Genomic DNA, 7,451 nt, shown 5'->3' with positions numbered 1-7,451 from the left:
CGAATTTCAAGAACCACTGGCTCAGTTGTGATCATGTGACATTTGGCGTCACATACTACTCGTATTGCAATACATCGTTCGTTTATCAAGTTAAAATTTATTAGAAATGTTTGCTCGTCTTGTGGAATAAGTTACTCATAATCCAAAGTTTTACTGTAATTATATATTCCCTAAAGCACAGTAAGTTGTAATGTTAGGTAGGATGCAATGAGAAGTTACTCAAAACTATCAGCTGAAAGCTACTGGCAGAGGGGGGGAGGGTAAGGGACAAAGCAGGGAAGGAATGTGTTTTTATTTTTAATTTTCTTTTAATGTTTATTTTATTTTTGAGATAGAGAAAGAGCACAAGCAGGGGAGGCGCAGAGAGAGAGGGAGACAGAATCCGAAGCAGGCTCCAGGCTCCAGGCTCTGAGCTGTCAGCACAGAGCCCGACGCGGGGCTCGAACCCGCAAACTATGGCTCATGACCTGAGCCAAAGCTGGACGCTTAACTGACTGAGCTACCCAGGGGCCCTGGAATGTGTTTTGTTTTGCCAAAGCAACAGTTCCAGTCAAGGAAACATCCAACTAGGTGTTTAACTTGGCAGCCTCTTGCTAGATGTGTCTCACCTGATAGCCCCGTACATGAGCCAGTTTGAGCCAGTTTGAGCCAGACTGGATCTGGGGACCTGCACAGAAGCCCCCCTGAATTGACCTGAAGTTACCTTTAGCTCCTATGGGAGAAATTTTCTGCCATTTTATGAACATAGGATGTAGGCACTAGCATCTTGATGACCGCACATGCGCAATTGAACCAAAAGTGTCTATGCAAGCTCCCTGCCCCCACCCCCTAGTACACTCAATAAAAGCTTCCTATGCTGACCCCACAGGGATACAGTGCTTTGACAGCTATCTCTCTGTCTCCTTACTTGTAACAAGTAATCAAAAGTCCTTTTCTTTCAATATTTCCTTGGGTCATGTTCAATTTGATGCACCCCAAGGGGCGAACCCCTTGAGTTCTGTTACCGTAAGTGCTCAATTAATGGAAGCCCTATGAAGAGATTTTTATGATTCCTAAGGTAATTGATCACCAAACGCTAGGTTTCTATTTATTATTTTGTAAGTTAGGATGGTTCCATCTGGAACCAACAAGAAAAGCAAAGGACTGTCAAAGGGAACATTGTGATGTGTTGGGTGTACCAGGATCATGCTAAACGCAATGCAGCTTCCCCTTGTCTCTCTAATATTAAATCACATTCAGAGAGTGAGTAGAGTTCAGCTCACAGGTAAGTTTCTGAAATAATTGCTTTTTATATTCTCAGTTGAATGAGAAATCATTTTGTATAATCAAATAAGACTTTGATAGTAGTCAGCATCAACCTTAGCCTCGGTTATGCTCTTAAAACCCTGTCACATACTTTCAGTGGGACAGAGCCATAGGGGATCTGTTTGCACAGTCCTTTTAAATTCTAATAAGTTTCTCTGAAGCGTATTTCAAAATACCGGTAGTCCCTCCCCACTGCTTCAGCTCTGGCTCACAGGCAACTCTCCTCTTTCATCTTCAAACAACTTCAAAGTTTATTTTTGAAATAAGGGTTTCTTTTCCCATGGAATTCAAAGAGCTTTTCCGCCTTCTGTGAGGGAAGGAGAGCCTGGCTTTCAGGAATGCATTTAAAAAGCGGCAGATGTCTTTCTTAGCACCTCCCTGATAGGCCTTGCTGACCTTCAAAAGCATTCAATTTTCTTTACCTTTGTTTTTTGGGCTGGCTTTGCTGGAGGCTGAAGGAGGTGCTTGGGGGCCTAAGAGGCTGGCTTGTCTGTAATGAGAAACTACCTAAGAAAAGAAGCGCTGCCTTTTTCTTCTCTACCTATGGATTATTGGAACATTTTAAAATTAATTTCAAGAAGGAAGGAAGGAAGTGGGGGGAGAGAGAGAGGAAGAAAGGAAAAAAGGAAGGAAGGGAGAGAAGAAAGGAAAGGAGGAGGGAGGGAAGGAAGGAAGCAAGAAAGGAAGGAATGAAGGGAGAGAGGGAGGGAGGAGGAAAAAAGAAGGAAAGGAAGGAGGGAAGGAAGGGAGGGAGGGAAGGAGTAAAGTTAGGAAAGAAGAAAAAGGAAAAATACTTTCTACTTGCATACCTTCGTTTTGTTTTCCCTAGGCTGATAGCAATCAGAACGTTTTTCATTTGGCAGCTGAGATTTTTCTTCCTTCTTTGAATTCAAATCCTCCGGAGACAGGAGTTGCCAGGACTCAGTCTGATGCTCAGACCACACCCGCCACTGTAATGAAAGGGGTTCCTGGGGCTGGGCAGCGGCTGCAGCCTGTAATCCTGGGGCTCAATCTTGGCATCCGCCTCAGGGTAAGTCTTCTGCCCCTTCTGGAACTCTGGCAATGACGTTTGAAGCTCCGGAGAGATGAGATTACTTTTCGGCAATGCCATTGAGGCTGATGAAGGAGAAGAGAGGTTTGAGATTTCTTTGGGGGAATTTTTCAGACTGGTGCAGAATATTTTTGCCTCCATAATCTCTGTCTTTTGCGGAAATCCTTGGACTAGGAATTAGTGGATCCAGGATGCCCCATCCCGCAGTTTTGTGTGGCTTGTTTCTATGTGCTTCTGTGGGGCTTATTGTCATGTCTCATGTGATGTCTTGTTTGCTATTTTTTTTTATGAACACGTTTTCTGTCACCAAATGGATCTTGAGCACTTTCAAGGTAACCGTGTCTTTAAAACTGCTTAGTGAGTGATCTACCTAGTAAGTGCTTCAAAATAATTAATTAATTATATATGTGTGTGTTTGTGTGTGTGTGTGTGTATTTTTTCTTAAATCATATTTATTGTAGATTTGTCATGAAATTCTGCTTCCAGAAGTCTGAAAAGTCATAAGTCTCTCCCTCTCTCTTTTTCTTTTTTGTGAGATGGTGGAAATGATGGAAATGATGGTGGAGTATGATGGAAATACTTTTTCCAAATGTTTTGTTTTGTGTGGGGCCTACCTTTGGCATGGAAAAATATGAGGAATCATTGAAAACTATTTCAAATAAAGCCAACCTACTGCAAAATATAGAGATAAATTCCTTCATCTTTCTTCCTTAGTTTTGTTAAAATAGCCCAAATGTGAGAACTTCTGGAATCAATACAAATTATAGTTAGATTGTTATCATTCTGGTATTTGATTCATTAGTTACCCACTATTCACATTTAGGTTATTGGAAAAATAGACCAGTGACTAATTATTTTATGTAAGTATAAATTTTTTAAAATTGAAAAGTGCTTTAAAAGTCCTGTAGATAAATTCCAACATTTCTAGATGGAAGAATACAAAAAGGTTGAGAGAGTTGCCCATTCTCATATAATTACACAGTTCATTTGGGAAAAATCAGAAATCAGAGGCAATTTATATAAACAGAATTGGCTTTGATCACCATTTTCACAAAGCATATTTCTTTGGCCAACAGCCATGACTCTACCCTCAGAGAGCTGATTTTGTATTTCATTCACTGTGTTTGATGGTTAGACTTTTGTTTTTGGTAGGCCAGATTGTGTTTAGGCCAGGTGTTGAAGAAGGATGCAGTTTCTTGAGGAAATAATCAATATGCCTTCCTTTCCCTGTAACATGACCTAATGTTTCCAACAACTGGATATACTACCAACCACCCTAAATCAGTGTTCCATGCAAACTCATGAACTCAAGTCAATAGCCACACTCAAACTTTCACTGTATTCCGATCCATACTTGTGTGTATTCAACTGTATTGTATCCTGATCTTTCAGGACATTTGGTTTCTTTTCCCTAAACTCTTGTAAACTCTTTGGTACAACGATATGTGTAAGGCGTGGTGATTAAAGTTTTAAATACATGAACTGCCCCACCTTGATAATTTTGAGTCTGTAATGGTGATCTTAACTCAGCAGCAGCCAAGGGGATGATTCTGAATGGAAGCATTGCAACAATGTGCTGGGCCTCCAGAAGACCAGCCTTCTCTCCTGAGTCTGTATTCCTTAAAACATAATGTCTAGTTTGCCCAGTTCTGGCTCACTTCTCTTTCCATGACAGCTTACAACCTGTATTTCAAGGACCTATCACCTGAGAGCCTTGCCATCATTTTTGGCTGACCTGTGAAGCTGATAGATATTCTGAATGCACTAGAAGAAGAAAGATGCCTCAAAATCAAGAGGCCCATCCATCTACGTCTCTACCTTCCTCCTAACCCCCAGACAACACCACAGGAGACCACCCTGAGGAAGACACAGGAGGAGAGAAAGCAGGCAATATGAGCAGCTTACCCAAGAGCATACTGTAGGTATGGTAGTTCCAATGGATTGCCATCCAGGTGGCGGCATCTCTGACCCAGGAGTAGAACCTGCAAGAAAGACACCAAGGAGTGATGAGTTCCTCTACAGAAATGGACCAAAAGAGACATCACCCCAGATTTTCCAAGGTGACCCATGCCAGATTTTCAAATGTAAAAAATTAAATTAGTATCCATGTTCCAAGGGACTCTTGAAATTATTTCTGGATAAGGAAACAATTAACCTCATTGTGAATGAAATCAATTATGGTACTCAAATAAAATGTGAGGCTCACTTCAAGAAACTGAAGTGTGTTTTGAGTGTTTTGTTTTGAGTAGATATGTTCTATACCTAAAGAGGAGTTTGTTTTCAGACAGTTCTCTGGATGTGCATCACAGCCTAGTCACAAATGCCATTAGGAGAGACAGGTTTGAAATGATCTTTGCCCATCTCCATTTTGCTGATAACCATCTTGAGGAAATCAATTTATAAGAAATAAGCCTTTTATTACAAGAATGAATAAAAATCACATGCACCCTTGGAAGAATCCCACACCTTTGACAGGTCCATGAGTGTTTTAGGCATCAATGATTCAAGCAATTCCTGCAGAGAAAGTCAATTAAATTTGGTTATAAATTTGGTATGGGGTAACTACACTTGGCTACTTGGTTTAATTTGAACCCTACTGGGCTGTCACTAGTTTCTTTAAGTAAGGATCTTGGTTAATGGGGGAGTCTGATGATGATATTAGCTAATACTCTTCTTTGCTAACACAAAGCCAATACTCCTATCATTTATGTTTTGTTGATGCCTCCACCATCAGAAAGCTGATGCCAGTTTGGAAGAAGAAAAGAGTCAAAGCAAGAGGAATGATTCATGAAAATAAAGCTGAATAGTACCCTCTCAAAAATAGCACAGAAATCAAAAACAAGAAGAGAGAGAGATGTTTAAATCCCAAGTGGATGAATAAGAATAGATAGTAGTATGCCACTGTCATGACAATGACATCATTAACATCTGCTCCAAGGTATGGGCATTGATCATTTGAAAAAGACCAAGTGTATTCATCAGCCAAAAAGAAGATTCAGTTCAGTCAACTAGTAATACATGTATTCAAAGGGAGAACTGGAGGTATGAGATGTATGGATCAAAATATCTCCAAGTACAGAGTTAAGGTTTCAGGCCAGACATGGTACTCCAGCTTGATCAATTACATCATCAATGTGACTCTTCACTAATAATGGCAACTGCACAGAATCTGTGTCAATGAGACCAAGATGGATCTGGCTTTCCAAGGGATGTTGCATGTTTCTATTTGTAATACAATATGGAGCCACGAAGACAAAGGCAGAGGGAGGTATGCCCAAATAGGAGTTGAGATCAGATATAATATGACACCTCACTGGATAAGTCATCAAGACAAGAAAACATGGTGTGCCCTCGGCCATGTGCACTGTTACACTAAATGTGAAAAATGTCAAATAGGTGTATCAAAGCGTTTCAAAACATATCACAAAAATAGTGTCTGAGATGCTGTCAGTAACTTACATTCTGGAATTCCTGAGTATACCATTAATTTTATCATTTATTTAGTTATTGTGTGTTTCCCAACAAAATGCCATCTTTTGCTTCAGCTCTAATGGACTTTGTTTCTATAAAGGCAAACTTCTTTCTCTTTCTTTACCTCCACGTAAACAACTCCAAATCCCTGTGATCTGTTTATTTTAAATCTCAGGAAATCCTAATGCCTTCTGTTGATGAAAAACTCCCCATGAATATTTTCACATTTCTGAAAAGCCTGGATTTTCTGAATAAAGAATACTTGTAACCTGAGTTAAAGGATTTGAATGATAAGCATGCCTTGAAGGTTAGAATTTAAAACACCTATCTACTCCAGAGCCATTTGCTTACATTCCAACTGTTATACAGCTAGGGACCATACCTTCTCCCTGCAAAGGATTCCAGAGTAAAGGGATGTCTCTTTCTCCCACTATCCTTTCCTCTTTTTCTCTCTCTCTTTCTCTCCACCCCTTCCCCTCCCTCTCTTTCTGGCTCTCCATCAACCGAGGGGAGGAGGAATAGATTTGTATCCTATGTGAGCTCTGTATCTCCTAACTGCTCCTAATTGCTACACACAGGTAGCATCAAGCCCTCAGTGTGTTGTCCCATGGGGAATGGGAGCTTGGAAAGCAGTACTGATAAGGTGATCTGACTCAGAGGTCTGGTGCTTCTCCTTCTGTACACGTGTGACTAGCACACTAACTTGTTAGTTTGCAGGAGGTTGTCAGCCATGGCACGTCAGACACTTCACAGTTTTGAACTTCACATTTCCTTTAGTGATTTTCTGTGTGTCACCCAGCCTTGAACCACAGTTTATCTATGATGAAATTTTTTTTTTTAACTTTTTAATTTTCTCTCTCTTTTTTTTTTTTGAGAGACAGAGAGACAGAGTGCAAGCAGGGGAGGGGCAGACAGAGAGGGAGACCCAGAATCTGAAGCAGGCTCCAGGCTCTGAGCTGTCGGCACAGAGCCTAACGCAGAGCTCGAACTCACGAACCATGAGATCATGACCTGAGCTGAAGTTGGGTGCTTAACCAACTGAGTCATCCAGGCGCCCCCTTAATGAGAGTTTGGACTGAGAGGAGAGTAGAACCTTGTAAAATAAGAAGGCTGGTGAATTTTAGAGCCAAGAGTGCCTTATATTAGTTCTCTTAATCAACTTTGTCAATGGGCAGATCAAGAATGGTGACCAAGAGTATTGAAATGACTTTCTAGGATAAGTAATCATCTAGTCTAATAAAATCTTGGTGAAACAAACCACTACTGAGACTCAGCCCCTTCTTTCTTAAACTGCACATCCCAGCAATTCTGTTTGCCTTTATGCCCTCAAGTCTTTTTCAGCGAGGCTGCATCTTGCATAAGTTTGCAGTTCTTATTCCAGTGAAAAATGCATTCATCTGATCTTTTTGTTTGATTAATGTATGATTGTTTATTTGTTTGTTTTTTCCTCATCTTTCCCTGCTTATGGTCTTTTACTCCCAGCTACAGCCCTGCCTGGAGATTGTACTGTTAGCCCACCAATGTCCAGGTCCCAGCAACTTTGGTAGTTAAACTAAAATACAGCAATGTTGATAAGTAATCTTGAAAACATGGGCATTTTCGGGGCGCCCGAGTGGCTCAGTCG

At 40.8% G+C, this 7,451-nt stretch overlaps 1 long non-coding RNA gene across 1 annotated transcript; it reads left to right on the top strand.

Annotated features, from left to right (window-relative positions):
• Positions 1-451: 451 nt before the first annotated feature.
• On the top strand, positions 452-6,619 carry LOC123379112. The gene is made up of 3 exons (XR_006583111.1): positions 452-1,766; positions 2,135-2,335; positions 4,032-6,619. It is a non-coding gene; the product is annotated as an uncharacterized LOC123379112 (long non-coding RNA).
• Positions 6,620-7,451: the final 832 nt, after the last annotated feature.

The sequence above is a fragment of the Felis catus genome, chromosome C1, assembly GCF_018350175.1.
Source record: "Felis catus isolate Fca126 chromosome C1, F.catus_Fca126_mat1.0, whole genome shotgun sequence".
Taxonomy (NCBI): Eukaryota; Metazoa; Chordata; class Mammalia; order Carnivora; family Felidae; genus Felis; species Felis catus.
This window is presented reverse-complemented; position numbering and strand designations above follow the sequence as displayed.